At 37.2% G+C, this 21608-nt stretch overlaps 1 protein-coding gene and 1 pseudogene across 8 annotated transcripts in view; one reads left to right on the forward strand and one right to left on the reverse strand.

The window, feature by feature from the left end:
* LOC100013411 (phospholipid-transporting ATPase ABCA3-like) overlaps nt 1-21608 on the reverse strand; it is a 436423-nt gene that overhangs the window by 324876 nt on the left and 89939 nt on the right. The gene's annotated exons all lie outside the window — the stretch shown is intronic.
* LOC103098189 (mitotic-spindle organizing protein 1-like) lies at nt 679-7858 on the forward strand (annotated as a pseudogene).

A 21608-nucleotide genomic window follows, 5' to 3' on the forward strand; every position in this document is an offset into this window, starting at 1 on the left:
AGGAATGTCTTTTTTTTTTTTTTGCTTCTCAAATTTTGCTTCTCAAATACCTCAAACAACAAAAATGCAAGAGGTCAAGAACAATAGCAACAGTGACAGGAGAGAACAGCAAGAGATTTTTTCTAAATGTACACAAGGAGACAAGTGTAAAGGCAGAATTCTGGTGGAGATAAGAATGAAGAGGTAGACAGAGGGGGTATTATGGACAGAACTTGGCAATACCCTACAGACAGGTGAATCAATTTGTGAGAGTCAGGGTTAGGCTAGGGAGAGACTGTATTATAACCTCAGTTGTAGATTAAGGGTATAGAGATAAATGTATCATGTCCTGGGATAAAATCAAGGCTGAGGTGGGAAGTGATCCCTGTGTCTTGAAAAGAGAAAAGTCTATAGAGGACTTTGTGAATAGAAGAGCAGGGTTGAAAAGAGGGAGAAAAGGAAAGACATTGTGGGAGGATTTTCCACTAAAGAATGCTCATATGGATGAAGAGAAATAATCTGTGCATGGCCTGATCTGCTTATCTTATCTTGGAGGTCAGGGAGTTGAAAGCCTTTAGGGTAAGTGCCACAGAGAGTGGGGAGCCCAGATTTGAAAGCACAAACTCAAAGAAGAGAGATTTTGAGGCAAATGGGAAGAGAATGGCAACCAACAGAATGTATAGATCAGGAGTGAGCAACATGATTAAGGATGTGGTAGAGGAGGGGGCTTTCCAAGGAGCCTCTCTGACACCTGTAATAAATGACATTCTTCTTGGAGTGAGGCACAATGGAAAAGGGGAATCCACAGGATAATCTCTAAAAGGCAGAGAGAGAAATACTAAGAAAGGAGGCATTAGAATGGATGCCCTGAAAACTTTGATTGCATGAGGAATACAGAGAAAAAAAAGAAAGACCAGGTAGAGATTTTAAGTAATTCAGTCTCCAAAAAGGAAATAAATCTAGCTATTAAAAAAACTACTCAGAAAAACTTTTGGTCCTAATGGATTCATAGGCATTTTCTTCAACTATTGAGATGGATGTGGTTTTGGATGCTTTGGTTTTTAATATGATTAATTTAAAACATTTGAAGAATGGTTAGTACCCATACTGCACAAATTATTCCCAAAAGTTAAGAAAGGACTCTACCAGAATCCATTTATGAAATAGATATGTTCCTAATATTTAAAACAGGAAAAGACAAAACACAGAAAGAAAACTACAAGCCTATGTCATTCTTGAACATTGACTAAGAATTTTAAACAAAATCCTATCAAATAGACTATAGCAAGTTAGCCAAGAAATTACTCATTATGATCACATGAGATTTATGCAAGACATAGAAGGATAGTTCAATGTTAGAAAAACAATCGACATAATTAATCATATTAAAAATCAAAACATCCAAAATCACACAACTATATCAATAGAAGAAGGAAAAGTCTTTGACAAAGTACTTTCGTTCGTACTAAAAATCTTACAAAGCATAGTCAGAGAGGAGCATTCTAAAATAAAAAGTCACTATTGTATCCAAGGAAGATACACTAGAATCTTTCCAAGAAGTGTAGGCATGGAACAAGGATATCCACTCCCCCCATTATGGTTTGATATTGTTTGCAAAATGCTCATAAGACCAATAAGTCAATAGAAAGAAATCAAAAGAATGAAAATTGGTAAAGGGATGAAACTATGATGGTTTGGTGATGTAAATCAAGTTGGAAAATCATGGGAAATCAGCAAAGAGACTGAGACAATAGTTTCAGGAAACCAGCAGTTTATAAAATAAATCCTCAAAAAATTAATAGTATTTCTATGTAAAAATTAAAAAACATAAGAAGCAATAATAAAAAAGAAAATTTCCTTCCCAAATAATAAAATGCATAAAATATCTAGAGATCACAACACCAAAGAAAACAAAAGATTTTTACAGATTCTTTTGCAAAGTGCTTTTATTAAAAAATACTATCCCAATCAAATTACTATAAGGAAACTTTACAGAAAGTGATAAAATAACAAAATTCATCTGAAAAAAACCCATCAAGAATATCAAGGAAATTATGAAAAGAATTAGGGATGAAGGGGGAATAGCACATCAAGATCTTGAACTACTAAAAAATAGCAGTCATCAAAAACCTTATGGTGTTGGCTAAAAGATAAAAGATATATAAATCAATGAAATAAAGTAGATGAGATATTCGTAAACAATAGAATTCAATAACCCCATGTTTGATAAAGTGCAAAATATAAATTAACTATTTATTTGTTAACTATTTATTATTTGATAAAACTGTTGGAAAACTAGAAAGCAATTTGGCAGAAATTAAACTTAAATCAACAATTTACTCCACATTTCACCATACATTCTAAATAGATATCTGACTTAAATATTAAAGATAATTTTAGGTTAGAGACAAAAAGGGGTCTGACCAGGGTTATAAGCATTTAATCGCACTGCCTTGTTGTCCCCCACTTTAATTGCTGGATTTCCCATTGACCCCAGGGGCCACCAGAGCTTAAATTCTGTATTTCTGATCAAGGTCCCCTTAACTTCCTTCTCACAATCCCCCACCCTGATTCTTTTGGAAGACAAGCATGTTAAGTCTCCCCACTCTTGGTTTTCCAGGAGATTAACATGTCAGTGAACTCCCCAGTGAATCATGCCACATATGTAATCTATACATTTAAGATTTTCTCACTAGGGCGATATAAAAATAGAAAAGATATTAAACATTTCATGGAAAGGGTTATAACAATTTTGGGAATAAAAGAAAAAGAAAATTAATGATTTATAGGCACATTGACAAAAAGCCAATTAGGGAGCACTCCTCTTTGGCATAAGAGTTTACAATCAGGATAAATGGTAGGCTCAACCTCACCCTCATCTCAGTTCAGTTCATTATATCCAAAAGTTCACTCCGAATCTCTTGATGTAATATGTCTGCAAGTATCCTTATAGCATCTTCTCTGAAAGATCCACTTTCCTAGCCTGGGGTGTTGGCAATTGTCTTTTCCTAAAATTACTTTAAAAGATTACACAATCCCATCCTCAGGAGAGTATATGCCAACAACAATACAATTGACACAAGATGCATGGTTGAACTATAAGGTATATGAATCAATTCTCCCCCTGTAGGAGGCACAGCCTGAGACTCTTAAGTACAGTCCCAGGCTATTAGAGCAGTTGATGTTTATCTCACTTTGCATCCTGAGGATTGTAGCCTCAAATTCCCCCTTTTCCCCAAACCCCTATACAAAATATTTTCTATAAAATCACTGATGTATACATTCCTTGGAACTCTAAGTTTAGGTTGTTTTACATAATGACATACCTCTCTTTAAGATCATTGCCTAAAGATTTGATGAGGTATACAGATTGCATTGTAACCATTTGAGGTCATTTTAAATTATTGCCTTTTACTGTGAATGTGAAAAACCTGTGCAACGATCTCTAGCTTGTTTCTCTCCCTCTATAAAAGCAGAAGCTATTCTCAATAAAGCTGCCTTGCTTGCCATCAGCTTGCTTTCCTTCATTCTTATTTCATCTCATCCTGCCTACCACATCTCATTCTTCTTATCCCGTTGGGGACCCCCAAACATTGTCAGGCAGGCTCCTGACTCCTCCATCCCAAAAAAGAGAGAGAAATTAAATTTAAATATATATATATAAATCCTATGTATATAGGACTTCCAGGTAAGCGTGGCGGCAGTCTAGACATGGGACTCTTACTCTCCTCAGCACCCACCGATATAGACTACCTCAAAAGACGAAAAAAAAAACAAATTCATAAGGACAAAGGGACTCTACAGTAGGGTGCAGCATTGAAGGTACATGGAATTTGGGCATTTCCATGCCATAAGGGAATAAAAAAGCTCCCATCCAAACGTGAGCTGATCTACCCTCCCCCAACCCACCTACTGAGCCAGAGTCAGAGCCAGCTAAATCAGAGTGTGAGCGAGGGGCACCTCTGGAGTAAGCAAGGGGCACCTCTAGGTCCTTGGGAGACTAAGACCACCAAGGACCTACCCTGAGAGCAGCTACACCTGAAAATATGTGGAGGGCTAGGGAGCACTCAGGAAGGAGGCACAAAGAAGGGTAGCAAACAGCAGAAGCTATGGAGATTCAAGAGCTTGCCTCAGGCAAAATCCTTGCTCCTTAACTCCATACACAGAGAGCCTGCCCATCTCACTCAGATTTCTGACTAAAAAGGGAAGAAAAAACCTCCACAGTGATGGCAAATAGTGCCCAGGAGCTACAACATCCCTCCACCAAAAAATAAAATAAAATAAAAAAAGAAGGCATTGACCCTGAAAAAATTTAATGGAGGAAAAAAACCAGGCTACAGAGGAAATAGAGGAGGAAATTCAAACAAAGCCAAAATCATCCAAAAAATGAAAATTGTCCACAGGCTCTTGAAGAATTAAAATTGGACCTTATCAAAAAGATGGAAGCCTTCTGGCAAGAAAAGTGGGAAATAGTACAAAGAGAAAATAAGAGTTTGAGAAAAAGAACTCCCAATTGGAGAAACAGCTGGAAGCAAATAAAATCAGGATAGACCAAACCAAAAAGGAATCCAAAAGATTATAGCAGAAAATCAAAAGATTAAAAGCAGAAAACCAAAAGATCATAACAGAAAACCAGGCCTTAAGGACCAGATTTGGGCAACTGTAAACCAATGATCTTGCAAAACAATAAGAATTAATAAAGCAAAGTCAAAAGACTGACAAAATACAAGAAAACATAAAATATCTCACTGATACAATGAGAGATCAGGAAAACAGATCAGGACAAGACAATTTGAGAATCATTGGTCTACCTGAAAAGCCAGAAATGAACAAAAATCTTGATGTCACAATACAGGAAATCATTGAAGAAAACTGCCCTGATGTTTGTGAACAAGGGGGAAAAACAGACATTGAAAGAGTTCATAGAACACCCTCTACACTAAATCCTCAAAAGACAACTCCCAGGAATGTAATTGCCAAATTACAGAGCTTTCGAGCTAAGGAGAAAATTCTACAAGAAGCCAAAAAGAGACAATTCAGATACAAAGGAGCACCAATCAGAATCACACAAGACCTGGCAGCTTCCATACTAAAGGACTGCAAAGCCTGGAAGATAATATTCAGAAAGGCAAGAGAATTGGGTCTTCAACAAAGAATCACCTATCCATCAAAACTGACTATATACTTCCAGGGAAAAGTATGGGCATTCAACAAAATAGAAGAATTCCAAGTATTTGAAAAGAAAAGACCAGAACTAAGTGGAAAGTTTGATATCCAAACATAAAGATCAAGAGAAACATTAAAAGGTAAATAAGAAAGAGAGGGAAAGGGGGAAAAGTTTTTTTTTTATTCAAACTCTCTTCTTAAAGGGCTACAATTAGATCAAATGATATATATTAACATATGGGGGAAATGTTATTTGTAACTCAAAAATTGTATTCATTGTTATAGTAATTAGAAGAATAATTCATAGGAAGAGATTGGGGCATTAAGAGCTATAAGATGATATACCAAAATAAAGAAAAAGGGAGGGGAGAATTGAAGATGGCACCAAGAGATACTAGAAAAAATAAATAGGATAATTTTTATCACACAAATATACACATGGGAAGGGGAGGGGAAGAATACTCTTTTAAGAAAGAGAGGAAGAGCGTGCTAATAGGTAATACTTAAACCTTACTCTCAGTGAAATCAATTCTGAGAGGGAAGAGCATCTAGATCCATTGGGATCTTGAAGTCTATCTTATCCTACAGGGTAAGGGAGAAGGAGAAATTAAGGGGAGAGGGGGATGGGAGTACAAAAGGGAGGGAAGGAGAGGGGGAAGGGAAATTAACAGACCCTAAAAAGCAAGAGGGGAACAAAAAGGGAGGGGCCAGAAAGGAAACCATATTAAGGGAGGGGATTAGGGGGACTGATTAAAAGTAAATCACTGGTTTAAAAGGATATGGCAAAAGAAGAAAAGACAAATAGGAGAGGATACCAAAATGCTAGGGAATACACAAGTAATAATCATAACTTTGAACATGAATGAGATGAACTCACCCATAAAACGAAAACAAATAGGAGAATGGATTAGAATCCAAAATCCTACCATATGTTCTCTATAAGAAACACACCTGAAGTGGGTAGATCCTCACAAGGTTAGAATTAAAGATTGGAAACCTATTGGGCCTCAATGGATAGAAAGAAGGCAGGAGTTGCAATCATGATATCTTATAAAGCCAAAGTAAAAATACATCTGATTAAAAGGGATAGGGAAGGTAAATACATCTTGATAAAAGGGAGTATAGACAATCAGGAAATATCAGTAATCAACATGTATGCACCAAATGGTATAGCATCCAAATTTCTAAAGGAGAAACTAATGGAATTGAAGGAGGAAATAGATAGTAAAACTATACTAGTGGGATACCTGAACCTACCACTATCAAATTTAGATCAATCAAATAAAAAATAAATAAGAAAGAAGTAAAAGATGTGTATGAAATCTTACAAAAATTAGAGTTAATAGATATATGGAGTAGCACATGGTACATTCAAAAAGATTGACCATGTACTAGGTTATAAAAACATGGCAAACAAATGCAGAAAAGCAGAAATAATAAATGCAACCTTTTCAGATCATAACTCAATAAAAATAATGATCAGTAAAGGTACATGGAGAGCCAAATCAAAAATTAATTGGAAATTAAATAATATAATTCTCGAAAATCGGTTAGAGAAGAAATCATAGAAACAATAATTTCATTGAAGAAAATTACAATGGTGAGACATCCTTTCAAAATCTATGGGATGCAGCCAAAGCAGTACTCAGAGGAAAATTTATATCCTTGAGTTCATATATTAAAATTTTAGGGAGGGCAGAGGTCAATGAATTGGGCATGCAAATCAAAAAGCTTGAAAGTGAACAAATTAAAAATCCCCAGAGCTCCCGATTTTCCCCCACCTTGGTGGGCAGTCGCAATGGCAGGGAGTAATACCAGTGCTGCCACCATGGTGACCACGGCCAGAATGCTGTGAGGGAGACCATGGACGTTCTGCTTGAGATCTCAAGAATATTGAATACCGGCTTGTATATGGAAACACTCTCTATTTGTGTACATCTGTGTGAGCAAGGAATAAACCCAGAGGCCTTATCCTCTGTTATTAAAGAACTTTGAAAGGCCACAGAAGCACTAAAGGCTGCTGAAAATATGACAAGCTGACTTCATGGAGGGATCTCTTGAAGATTTGAAGATTGCATACTCGTAATAAATATGGAATGAAAATACTTTTTACAGCAATGTAAAATTATAAAACCATAGCTTTATACTTAGTGGAAAGTAGCTTATTGAAATATTATTAGATAATTGTTTAGTTCATGTCTTTATTCCTTTTTTTTAACAATCCCATTGGTTTACAAATAATATGCTGTTATTTATGTATTCTTTATTTATAGCTTTGAAAGCTTTAATTTTATAAATAGTCTGTCAAGTGTTGCACATTTGCTATGCCTAGTTGAAAGTATAGTGGAAACTTATCAACACTAATGTAGTAGTTATGACTTGTTGACATTTCCATTATAAACTCTAGTTTTGAATTGTTTATGCATAATAACTTTATGGTTTTACTTTTCATTGGGCTGAAAGTTGGCAGAATTTCAGAGATCCCTTGAGTGTGTCAATTTTTATTTAAATCCATTGTGTGCATCAATTTTGTTTTGTACAGGAGCATGTTAATTTCTTATAGTCTCTACTATTATAACTAAAAGACTTAGTTTTTTAAACAATTTAGCTGACAATGAATAATGTGAACTAGATCACTTTTTTATTAAAAATAAAAATTTCAGAAACAGCTATCAGTTGCTGTTTGAGTCATCTAAAGCTAACAAGAATATTTTAGTTATGTTTTGCCCTTTAAGATTTGTCCTCCATCATTCAAAGACCTCAGTAATAATGTATTTATGATAAGATAAATTAATGTTACCAATATGCAAGTTACCATTTATTTTATTAAGTAAAGATAATTTGGTTGCTGAATAAGAAATTAAGAAATAAGTCTTTATTCATTGGATGAAAATTCTTTTAAAGTTTACATTTTAATTTTTTTTAAAGAAGATTTCAGGTCATTACACAAAGATTAAATAAGCCAAATATCAAGATTTGTTAAGCTGTGCCTTCTTAAAGTCATTTTTCTGATATTATCTTTATTCTAATATTTTATTCTTCAGTGGTGCAGTAAAGAGGGATTTTTAGAAAGGACAATATAAGAATAAAGAACTAGTGTTATTGATTCTTTTTTATCATTACTTATTTTTATGACATGCATATGCTGCTCCTTCCTCCTTTCTCTTCCTCCTTGTTTTTAAAACACATAGGCAGAATATTTTCACCACATCATTCAAACACATGTGGAATTCACTGGAAATTTTCTTGTATATAAAAAGAATACGTAGTGGACAAATCTGTTCTGTAGAATTTATAATCACTCAGATATGGGGAATGAAGGGGGTAAAGGAAGGCAGGGTTTAATAACCTACAATATCAAGAACATAAAAAGTGCATGTTAATATTTTTAGACTCCTAATTTCTCTAGAAAATGGCCTCTTTTGGTGTGCTTTTAAATATAACAAATTTTATATTTAACTCTTAGGCCTGAAGATAAAAAGCAATTTAGTGCATCCAATCTTCCATTTTTTTTCTTCTAATGTAATGGCCCAGATTCAGTTCATAAATTTATGATGTCATAAATTAAGTTATATGGGAATCATAGAAAAAAAAGTGGGAAGAGGTATATGTTTACAGAGGGCTTCCTGAATGTGTTACATTTATGAAATGTAAATCTATTTTTAATGCATATTCATAATCTTTCAAAGGATATTTAGGGAAACAAAACAAACAATAACTGTAAAATCATAGTCTTGTACATGTTATCACTGACAATAAAACTGAATAGTCTTGAAAGGTACTTTTGATTTGTTTCCTATGTATTATGGATTGGAAAAAAATCAACTATGTGAGTACCATAGTCAAGTCATTTTATGCTTATTTGTGAATATTCTTAATATTTTTATTATAAATATGTACTTAGTTATTCATGATTTCCTTAATTTCATAGAAGTGCTATGTCAGTATGTCTTTTTTTTAATAAATTTTTATCAATTAAAAAAAATCCCCAGAAGAAAACTAAATTAGAGATCCTAAAAATTAAGGGAGAAATTAATAAAATTGAAAGTGAACAAACTATTGAATTAATAAATGACTAGAAGCTGGTATTTTGAAAAACAAACAAAATAGACAAAGTACTGGTCAATCTAATAAAAAAAAGGAAAGAAGAAAACCAAATGAACAATATCATAGATGAAAAGGGAGCCCTCACCTCCAATGAAGAGGAAATTAAGGCAATCATTAAAAACTATTTTACCCAATTATATGGCAATAAATATGATAAGGATGAATATTTACAAAAATACAAATTGCCTAGATTAATAGAAGAAGAAATAGAATTCTTAAATAATCCCATATCAGAAAAAGAAATTGAATAAGCCATCAAAGTAATTCCTAAGAAAAAATCCCCAGAGCCTGATGGATTCACAAGTGAATTCTATCAAACATTCAAAGAACAGCTAATCCCAATACTCTACAAACTACTTGACATGATAAGTAAAGAGGGAGTTCTACCAAATTCCTTTCATGACATAAATATGGTACTTATTCCAAAGCGAGGAAGGTCACAAATGGAGAAAGAAAACTACAGACAAATCTCCTTAATGAACATAGATGCAAATATCTTAAATAGGATACTTGCAAAAAGACTCCAGCAAGTCATCACGAGGATTATTCACTATGATCATATGGGATTTATACCAGGAATGCAAGGATGGTTCAAAATTAGGAAAACCATCCATATAATTTACCAGATCAACAAGCAAACTGACAAAAATCACATGATTATCTCAATAGACATAGAAAAGGCCTTTGACAAAATACAACACTCATTCCTATTAAAAACACTAGAAAGTATAGGAATATGAGGGTCTTTCCTAAAAATAATAAACAGTATTTATCTAAAACCATCAGCAAACATCATCTGCAATGGAGATAAACTAGAAGCCTTCCCAATAAGATCAGGAGTGAAACAAGGATGTCCATTATCACCTCTGTTATTTAACATTGTACTTAGAAACCCAAGCTGTAGCAATTAGAGAAGAAAAAGAAATTGAAGGTATTAAAATAGACAATGAGGAAACCAAGCTATCACTCTTTGCAGATGATATGATGGTCTACTTAGAGTCAAAGAGAATCAACAAAAAAGCTAGTCAAAATAATCAACAACTTTAGCAAAATTGCAGGATACAAAATAAACCCACATAAGTCATCAGCATTTCTATATATCTCTAACACATCTCATCAGCAAGAATTAGAAGGAGAAATTCCATTTAAAATCACAATAAACAATATAAAATACTTAGGAATCTATCTGCTGAGACAAACACAGGAACTATATGAGCACAACTACAAAACACTTTTCATACAATTAAAACTAGATCTAAACAACTGGAAAAACATTAACTGCTCATGGGTAGGATGAGCTAATATAATAAAAATGACAATCCTATCCAAACTTATTACTCATTTAGTGCCAAACCCATTGAATTACCAAAAAACTTTTTTTTACTGAATTGGAAAAAATCAGAACAAAGTTCATTTGGAAGAACAAAAGATCAAGGATATCCATGGAAATAATGAAAAAAAAAATACAAAGGAAGATGGCCTTGCAGTCCCAGATCCAAAACTATACTATAAAGCAGTGGTCATCAAAATAATTTGGTACTGGCTAAGAGACAGAAAGGAGGATCAGTGGAATAGACTTGGGGTAAGTGACCTCAGCAAGACAGTCTATGATGAGCCCAAAGATTCCAACTTTTTGGACAAAAATCCATTATTTGATAAAAACTGCTGGGAAAATTGGAAGACAGTGTGGGAGAGATTAGGTTTGGATCAACACCTCACACCCTACACCAAGATAACTCAGAAAGGTGAATGACTTGAACGTAAAGAAGGAAACTATAAGTAAATTATGTGAACACAGAATATTATACATGTCAGACCTTTGGGAAAGGAAAGACTTTAAAACCAAGCAAGACTTGAGAAAGAGTCACAAAATGTAAAATCAATAATTTTGATTACATCAAATTAAAAAGGTTTTGTACAAACAAAACCAATGTAACAAAAATTAGAAGGGAAGCAACAAATTTGGAAACAATCTTTCTAACAAAAACCTCTGACAAAGGTCTAATTACTCAAATTTACAAAGAGCTAAATCAATTGTACAAAAAATCAAGCCACTCTCCAATTGATAAATGGGCAAGGGACATGAGTAGGCAATTTTCAGTCAAAGAAATCAAAACCATTAATAAATACATGAAAAAGTGTTCTAAATCTCTTAAAATCAGAGAGATGCAAATCAAAACAACTCTGACATATCACCTCACACCTAGCAGATTGGCTAACATGACAGCAATGGAAAGTAATGAATGCTAGAGGGGATGTAGCAAAGTCGGGATATTAATTCATTGCTGGTGGAGTTGTGAATTGATCCAACCATTCTGGAGGTCAATTTGGAACTATGCCCAAAGTGCAATAAAGACTGTCTGCCCTTTGATCCAGCCATAGCACTGCTGGGTTTGTACCCCAAAGAGATAATAAGGAAAAAGACATGTACAAGAATATTCATATCTGTGCTCTTTGTGAGAGCAAAAAAGTGGAAAATGAGGGGATGCCCTTCAATTGGAGAATGGATGAACAAATTGTGGTATATTTTGGTGATGGAATACTATTGTGTATAAAGGAATAATAAAGTGGAGGAATTCCATGGGAACTGTAATAACCTCCAGGAAGTGATGCAGAATGAAAGGAGCAGAATCAGGAGAGCATTGTACACAGAGACTGACACACTGTGGTACAATAGAGTGTAATTGATTTCTCCATTACTGGCAATGCAGTGTTCCTGAATGTCCCAGAGGGATCTATGAGAAAGAACTCAGAGGAAACTCAGAGGAAAAACTGTGGGAGTAGAAACACAGAAGTAATACAACTGCTTGATTACATGGGTCGAGGGAATATGGCTGGGTAGGTAGACCCTAAATGAGCATCCTAATGCAAACACCAACAACACGGAAATGGGTTCTGATCAAGGGCACATGTAATACCCAGTGAAACTGTGCATCGGCTATAGGAGGGGCTGGGGGAGCAGAGGGAAGAATAGAATCTGATTTTTGTAACCAAGGAATAATGTTTGAAATTGACCAAATATAATTTAAAAATAAAATTTTTTTAATCCTTTGTATATAAAAATATGAGTAAAAATTAAAATCATAAGAGGTCCTTGATTCACCAGCAATGTCTAATTGACGTAGCTTATATCCTACAAGCATGCAGGACAAGTGCAGCAATGTTGCACTTACTCATCATCAGCCAGGACTATAGTAAATTACCATATTAAAGAAGAAAAAAAGACAAAAGTCTGAGGTAAAAGGGAAATATGATTCCCTGGTCTGAATCTTAAGCCAATCTTTCAACCTTGGCAGAGATATTTCTAATTGAGTCTATTACTGCCATCATTCCAAAATCTGGCAGAAGTGCCCAGAAAAACATCTGTACTGCTGAAGAGGATGAGACTAAATTTGGCCTCATCTTCTTAGTTATTGAATGCCAACAAGTACATAGATCCCTGGTCATGGACTTGTCTCCCTGACCAATATAGTGATCATGCATTGATATTGGTGTGGTAACATAAACCAAACCACAAGTACCATACCATCCTGTGGTTAAGGGCAGAGTTAGGTAGAGAATTACAAGCATAGAACTGTTCAGGGGTCACCAAGCCCCATGGGAAACCCATCTTCAGCTGGAATGAGACTGTAACAGCCATAAAAGACATAGATTTATGTGTCCCATTCATTGCGTTTCTTAGCTTTACCTTAGCACAAATAAATGCAGAGGTAGGGAATGGAATGGTAAAGTTGCACTTCATCTGGTCACCCATATACCTGCTACTCAATGGATCCTTACTTTTCAACTGTAAGGGGAAATTTTAGGATTGAGACTTAATCTAATTTAATTGGTCACCAGGGAATATCCAAAATAAAATACCCCAGTCAGTTTGGAAATTTTATGGTGGTTTAATTAATATAGAGGAAATAATTAAGGAGAGAGAGAGAAAGGGTATAGCATTTCTCCCACCTGGCCTGTGCCAGGGGGAGTTCAAAGACCTCTGCCATGAGGTCTTTTTAGAAGATTAGAGACTTTCCTAAGAGAATAGTGCTTTGGAAGGTAAAGGAGAAAAGAATCAGCCTAAACTCTGAGAGATCTCAGAGAATATGCCTCACCTGAACTAGGTGACTAAGCTTCCCCCAGTAGTGTATCAAGGACTTTCACCACCAAACCCAGACAATAGCTGCCACCACACCAAGATGCCAAGACGCTCAGCATGCTGCCACCACACCAAGATGCCAAGACACTCAGCACACTGCCGCCAGAGCCATCTCTCCACATAAAGAGACAGAGAGAGGAAGTGATGTGAAATATATAGACCATTTTTACATTACTTTCCTGTGTCTCACATGTACCAATAGTAGCTTAAGCTTGACTTAGGAGAGCCCAGGGGTCGGTCAGTTGTTTCTGATTTGTCATTTGCTAGCACACGTCTGTCATAGGTCATCCTTCTCCAAAGACCAATGAAAGATTGTGACCAGTTTGATGGAGTTTATCTATCATCATCTATGTGTCATGTAACAACATCAAAAGGAGCAAAAGACTTTTTAGGTAACATATGACCTTCCTTTGGTGCAAGTTGTGGCAAGGTCTCATTCTTATGGACTGCAATTGTTGCCCATGGCAAAAAAAAAGCTCCCATAGATCTGGTGACAGAACAAGCATCCATGGGAACCACTAGCTTTGCCTTGGAAAATAATTTGTCCAACTATAGCATTATCACTAGTCCAGTCATGAGAAGAGGGCATAAATAAAAACAGTGCAACAGAACGTATAGCTAATACTCAAAACATACTAACAAAAGGTAACATTGTGTAACAGAACATCTTTGATTAATTTATAAACTTGAAGCAAAACCAAATCCAGAAACAAACAAGCAGTAAAATACAATGTGTGACAGGATAGCCATTCAGTGTCAGTATGTGGTACCCATTTTACATGCAAACAATGAATGCAAGAGTGCTTTTCTCCAATTTCGATAGTTGTCATAGTTAACAGTACTTGAAACGGGCCTTCCCAGGCAGTCTGAGTTCCTCCAGTGTACTGGAAATTCTTTATGTACACCTTGTCTCTAGGGTTTAGATTATGGAGTATGAAGTCTAGAGGTACTAGGTACTACCTGTACTACAGCCCCAAATTTGTAGATTTCAAGTAATTTGAAAGTCTTGTATATAAGTCTTGTATATAAGACAAGTCTTGTATATAAGAAGCAAGTCCTGCAAGTTTTGTATATAAGAAGCAACAGAAGTGTTTCCTGCCACCCCCCCCCCCAATAATGATGTGTATGCAGAGGGAAAAGGCTTCGCCTGTATGGGGGAATGTCCAAAAAGCATCTCAAATAGTGAGACATGTAGATCTCCCCTGGGTCTGTTGCAGATAAAACAGGGCTACTAAGGGGCCACTTCAAGTGAGTATCAGTACACAACTTACCAATCATGTTTTTAAGTTCTCTGTTCATGAGTTCAACATTGCCTGAACTCTGGAGGTTATAGGGTGTGTGGAATCTGGGAGTAATCCCTAAATAAGAATAAACCCAAGATAAAACAGAGTTGGTAAAATGGGTTCCCCTATGCAGGAGGGCCAAAGAGGAGAATAATCTCTCTCAAGAGCATCTTGGCAACAAAAGCTACTATGTCCTGAGCAGTGGGGAAGGCTTCCATTTATCTAGTGAGTTGGTCCACTATAACAAGACAAACTTTATAATGTCCAGCCTTAGGCATAGTAATAAAAATCAATTTGCAAATGCTCAAAAGGTGTGTAAGCTAGAGGACACTCCAAAGCCTTGCTACAGAAAGCATGTTGATTAAATGCCTGGCAAGGAAGGGCAGACTATGCACTCCCTGGAGGCTATGTTGGTTATACAAGAGGCTATCCAGACTTTTTTTAACAGAGTCTATGATACCCTGGGTACTAAAGTGACCACTCCTGTGAATAGATAAGCATATTTGATGATAGAAACTTCTAGAAAGCAGGGACTTCCCTTAAGATGACACCCATACCCCTTCAATCTGTTTTGCCTTAAACTTTCATATCCATTTCTCCACTTCCTGTTCATTATGAGAGATAAATTTGGTTTATTACTTAGCGTCAGAGTTAAAATTAACTCAGGTCCTTCTAAAGGCAACGGGCTTAGCTATAATTAGAAATAAGGTCAGTGCCACCTGCATAGGCAGAACAATGAAATACAGTCAGAGCTGCACTTAGTTGGAAAATAGAAAGTGAATCTTTAATAATCTCTGCATTTGCAATATATTTACCAGCAGAAGTTAGAAATCCTTTCTGGAGCCACAATATTCCTACAGAATAGCAAATACCAAAAGCATACCTAGAATCTGTGTAAATGTTGCTTTCCTTCTCTTGGCAAGTATATATAGCCATCCAGTGCTCTGTACCCTGAGAACTAATATTTGAGGGTAGTGAAACTGACCAAATTCTGTGACCACAGCAGCTCCAGTGTATGTCATCCCTCATAAAAGAAGAACCGTCAATTAATAAAACTAAATCTGGGTTTTCTAAAGGTGTTTCAGAGAGATCATCACAGAGCTTTTGAGACATGTCTACCACTGATTCACAATTATGTAATGATTCCCCTAATTTGGAAACAATGTTGCAGGATTAAGAACTGTACAGTTTTTAGGGTGATATTTCATTCCTTAATAAGGTTATTTCATATCTGGCAAGCCTTTAATCTGAAAATGGCAGCATTCTATGTCATAGCAATAATGTCTTGATTTTATGAGGGAGCATTATGATTAATGGATGCCCATATATTAAATCAGCAGATTTAGTTAGCAACAACACTATGGCTGCTACCCCTCTAAGACAGAGTGGTGCTCTTACAGCCAATGGATTGAACTGTGCTAAATAATAAGCAATTGGGCACTGAGTCAAGACACCCAAAGCTACCCCTCTCTGTTCCTAAACATACAGGGTAAATGGCTTTTTATAATTTGGAATTCCTAGAGCAGGGGCAGACAGAATAGCTTGTTTTAATTCTGAAAGAGCTAACAGATGTTCTGAATCTAATTGAAGTGGTTCAGGAACTGAATTTTTTGTCATAAGAGGTTTGTTTAGTCACTTCCCAATAACAAGGAATCTATTACCTACAGAACCCAATTGCCCCTAAAAATGCTCTCAGCTGCTTCTTATGGATGGGACAGTCAGTTGTTGAATTCTGATATTGCACCCCTCATGATTCAAACTTCTGACCTGTATATCCTCAGTCATCTTGTTCTATTCTTGTATAGTCACACTACTAAGCTGCGAAATTATTAAGTATGGGTGCACAAGTTTTACTGCATGCACTTTGCTGACCCTTCTTGTGTGACCTCCACCCTGGTATGTAAAACCCTGGTATATATATATATATATATATATATATATATATACTGATTTAGGCTTGTGTCATAATTTCCTTTTAAAGGAGGTTGCTCACAAGGCTCAGGGTCTTTGATTGCCAAATGAAATCCAGCTTTATTATGAGACCAACCCTCTCTCAATAAATCTATTTCTTTTTGGCTTGGAAACTTCATTTTTGGTGTCTTGTCTAAAAAAATTTCCACCACACTGTCCCCTCTCCTCTCCTTTCTATTAATAAATGATAATAAATATTAAAATCTACCGCCAGATTCCCCCATTTTTAATCTTTACAGGCCCCTTTTGTTATAATCTGAACAGGAACAGGTGACTTAAATAGGCCTACATCCAAAGAAGACATAGCCCACAGAGACTCGGGAATTCCTATTGGCCCTCAGGAATCAGGACTGGAACAAAGGTCAAAGAGTCCTCAGACAGTTCTAGGGACAAATAGCTATCTGGGAGCACAATATAGTACCCCTTAGTTTACATAATAGATCTCTCCCTAACAGATTTGTAGGGGAATTGGACAATAAAAAGAATGTTTTACTGATAGAGGTCCTGTGGATACCATGTGAGCCATTTAGGAACATTTTGAGGTTTCCCTGACACACCTATCATATTTAAAGAACCAATAAAATTACATTCAGAACCAGGTTTATTCACTAAAACTGATCTTGAAGCTCCAATGTCTAGGAGGCAATCATAAGAAATGTTCCCAATCTTAAGGGTTGCTAGGGCAAGAGAGCAGACTGGAATAACTGGGAAGACAAAGGCTTCACCTCCTGACTCCAAGGTCCCTTCTCCTCCTTCACACCATCATAAAGATCTCTGGCTATTTCTCTGGGGTTTTCCAAATTGAATGAGACTTCTACACTGAGTGCAAGCTCCCTGATAGTTGCTCTGGTTTCAGTTACAATTTGCCCCATTTGAATTACTAGTCTTGTAGGAAGTTCTATTATTATTGTTATTATTATTAATTATTTCTCCAGCTTCTATTCCTATTATCCTTATTCTTCTTCCTGCAGTTTGCATCTATATGACCTTGCTTAACACAGCATTTTTTGACCCCTTTGTTGGCTCAGGTCCTTTACCACTTTCCTCAAAGGAGCCACAATTTCCTCAATAACATTTGTTAAAACAGGAGCTAAAGTAACTGCTTAAGTTTCCTTGTTCTGTCTTTTCAAATTCCTCTTTTTCAATGTTTTCCTTTTCCTACCTTTCACAGCCTTCAAAAACAAACACTGCTATTCTCTTCAATTTTTTTCTATGTCCATGCTTGGCCATTCTGGGCAACTGCTCTGAAAATATTCCCTAATTTCTTGGGAAGAGTGATTTACAAAATGATTTCTTACAATCCTAGGGTCTGTCTGTTTTGATACCTCTAGCCAAAGATATTTATCCCCTAAGTCAACAATTCTATCATAAAAGTGGATAGACCTTTCATCTTTTTCCTGGTTCAAATTTTACTTAGGTCTCTGGTCTTGAGGAGCAAGCCTTCATACCTTTTAATAAAGTCTCCCTGAATTCACATAATTGTATGTAGTCCTCAGCTACATTTTGGTCCTATTTGGGATCTTTTTAGAGCCATTTTGTTGTTTCTTATCCTGAGAAATTTACAGCTGAAAAAAATCATGTGTCTGTCCCCTTCAGTTAATAAAGCATAGAGAAGATCTATGACATCAATTTATAGGTTCCAAATATATTTTAAAACCTCTTGATTACTAGCAAAGGTTCCTCATCAAAAGAAGGTATATGATCTATCCAGCTATCAATATCACTACCACTGAATGGGGGACATGATTTCTTATGGTTATTAAATTCCCTCTTCAATACTGTGGGGGCATTTCTCTTAGGGAGAAAATGCCTTTATTTGAGTTTTCTTTGGTATTGTGGTACTGATTCTGTATTTTGCATAGAAATAGAACACCTCATACATGGTGTTTACAAAGGAGGAAGAGAAGAAAGTGAAATGGGTCAAGTAGTAGGTAAGGGAGGAAGAGTAAGAGGAGAAGAGAGAAATGGGATGGGAAGAGGGGAGAGGGGTAGGACAGGAAGAAGGTAAATAGACAGGTAAGTGGAGGTGGTTGGGGGCAGGGGAAGGAACAAAAGGAGGCAAGGCAGGATATAGGGGAGGAGCTAGAGGGGAAGTAAGAGAAGAGAAATTAGGAGTGGGGAGGGTGAAACCCCCAAATTATGGAGAAAGGAACTGGAAGGAGCCAGGGGTCATTTTTAGATTCTTATTTAGTCTGAAAGAAATAAAGCAAGACTCAGGCCTTGAAATTAGTTCCTGGACTATCTCAGATTTAACTGATTAAAAATTGGCTTGGTAGAAAATTCAACAAAATGATTCCAAATAAAACAGTAAAAGATTTCTTTGGGATTATCTGTTCCTATCAACATCTTTAATTCCTTTATTGTCTTAAAGTCAAAGCACCCATAATGTGGCCATGAAAAAATCCATTTTGATCAAGCTTTACAGAAATTTATTTCTTCATCAGCATTCATGGTTTTATAGGAACACTGGAATCATCCCATGAAATCAATACTTTATACAATGGACTTTCCTTAGAATCCATTTAGGAATTTTTGGTGTAGCAGTAGTATTTCCCATTGTCCAAGTTTAAAAAAAAATCCTCAAAAAAGGAGAAAAGAAAAAATGAAACAGAAAATCTAACTACAGGACTCTCCTCATGCTGTAATACTTAACTTTTACTGTTTCTTTTTTTTTTAAGCATGTTTAAAAAAAATCTGAAACTTCCTTCTCAAACTACCACCACTTGGTCTTTACAAATCACATAAAGGCTTTTTAACTCAATCCTACCATCCTTTCTTCTCTTAAAAAAAAAATGCAAGTCTTTCTGGAGTTGTGATGAAAAGAAAGCTTTCTTCCTAATTCCCCTAAGCCAGTGATGACGAATCTATGATACAAGTGTCAAAGATGGCACACAGAGCCCTCTTTGTGGGCATGAGGACACACTTTCTCCCTCCTCTCCCCCCAGCCACCCCCCACCCCCCAAGAGCTTGTTACTAGAAAGGCAAAGGGACTCCAGCAGGAGCTGCTCCCTTATCCCTCTCCACTGTGACTGAGGATATCTTTTCACATCCCCCACTCCTCTGCCCAGCAGCTAAATGGGAGCATACAGGGGTAAGGTGGGTGGCTCACAGGGGGCAGAGCTGGAGGGGACTAGGGCACTCAGGCCATTCTCTTCACTCTCTCTACACTAGCTGAGAACAATCCTCATTTCACTTACCCCTTGGCCTAGCAGTCCAGTGGGAGTATTTCCTTCCTCCCCTGTGTGGAGTAAAGGGGTAGGGTGGGGTATGCCTGGCACTTAGTGAGTGGAAGAGGCATGGCACTCCATCTGGGGTGAGGGGTAGGGGGTGAGGCCAGGCACTCCATCTTTAAAGGGTTCACCATAACTGCCCTAGGCTGATTAAGATTAATCCCATTTAAAAGATATCTCACCAATCCTTAGGTGCAGCAGTCACTGATGTCTCCTGAATCCATAACTTCAGGATTCTAATTTCTAATAAATTGCTATTCTGAACAACTCAAAAAGAGAGTGAAAGGGTGAAAGAATGAAAAAACTAAAATAAAACCCATAAGGAGGGTTAAAGACACTCTTTGTGGTTAACCAATATTGTTAGAAATAAAAAGGGGTCCAGCCAGAATTTTAAATGTTTATTAATAAAATGAGAGAGGGGACTTCCAGTTAAGATGGCGGCTTAGAAGCTGCGAAAGTTCAGACCTCAGAAACCCTTCCTTACCGATCGGAAAATGAGAGCTCCTAGGACACCAAAATTCAAGCCAAACAACAGGACAGACTCGGGGAACCCTCCTCCCGGACCTGGATCAAAAGGTATAGCTCCCCAAAAGCCAAAACCCTAGATCACTTGGATCTAAGGGGCAGGCAGAAGGAAGGTCCCAGGACCCATACCCCCCAACCCAGAGTGTTGAGCACACCGCAGCAGCGGGAACTCCAGGGTCGGCAAAAGGGCCCCAGGGCTGGCTATTTTGAAGGACTCACCTTGAAAGCAACCTGAGCCAGTCTCCGGGACACCCAACACAGACAGCAGGGAAACATAGAGAGAAGGGGGAAGCCTGTAGACCCCTGGCTGGGTCCTTCCAACTGAGTCTCAAGGGAAGTCCCAGCTTTAGGGCACCACCTGAACCCAATCCCATCAGGAGCCCTCAGAGCTACTGAAATAAGAGAAATCTTAGGGCCGGCAAAGGGGTTGCTCCAAAGAGCTTACCTTGAAAGCAACCTGGGCCAGTCCCTGGGCAATCAACACATATTGGAGGAGGAGGTTTTTTGCTTTAGGGCTCATTCAGTACAAATAAGCTGAACCTAATCCCATCAGGAGCCCTCAGAGCCCAGGGAGGCCACGACCCCTCCCCCCTTAGAAAGCAGAATCTTCTGAAAGAACAAGCTGAACCTAATCCCATCAAGAGCCCTCAGAGCCAGGGGAGACCACGACCCCTCCCCCCTTAGAGAGCAGAATCTTCTGAAAGAACAAGCTGAACCTAATCCCATCAAGAGTCCTCAGAGCCAGGGGAGACCACGACCCCTCCCCCCTTAGAGAGCAGAGTCTTCTGAAAGAGCCAGCTGAATCTAATTCCATCAAAACTCTCCAGAATGCAGTGAAGCCCAGGCTCCCCACCCATCCTCATTGACTGCTGGACTTTAAGCCAATCAAAAGCCTCCAGAGGACAGGAAATCTCAAACTCCCAACAACCCTCCCCCAGAGTCTACACCAAGAGATCTTCTGTTAAAGCTCCAAGAGGGGAGACTGATAGAAGTCCCCAAAAAAACAAAGAAAATGAGAGGAACAAGAGCACAGACAAATACAGGGAGGAAAGAAGGGGTGAATTTGAGCAAACAACAGAAAAAGAAGAAAGAAACTACAATAGACAGCTACTACTCAGCAAAAGGAACAGAAGGGGAGAGATCAGCAAACAATAAACCAGAAATCCCAGCGAATTGGATACAGGCTGTGGAAGAACTCAAAACACA

Source organism: Monodelphis domestica, chromosome 7, assembly GCF_027887165.1.
Source record: "Monodelphis domestica isolate mMonDom1 chromosome 7, mMonDom1.pri, whole genome shotgun sequence".
NCBI lineage: Eukaryota > Metazoa > Chordata > Mammalia > Didelphimorphia > Didelphidae > Monodelphis > Monodelphis domestica.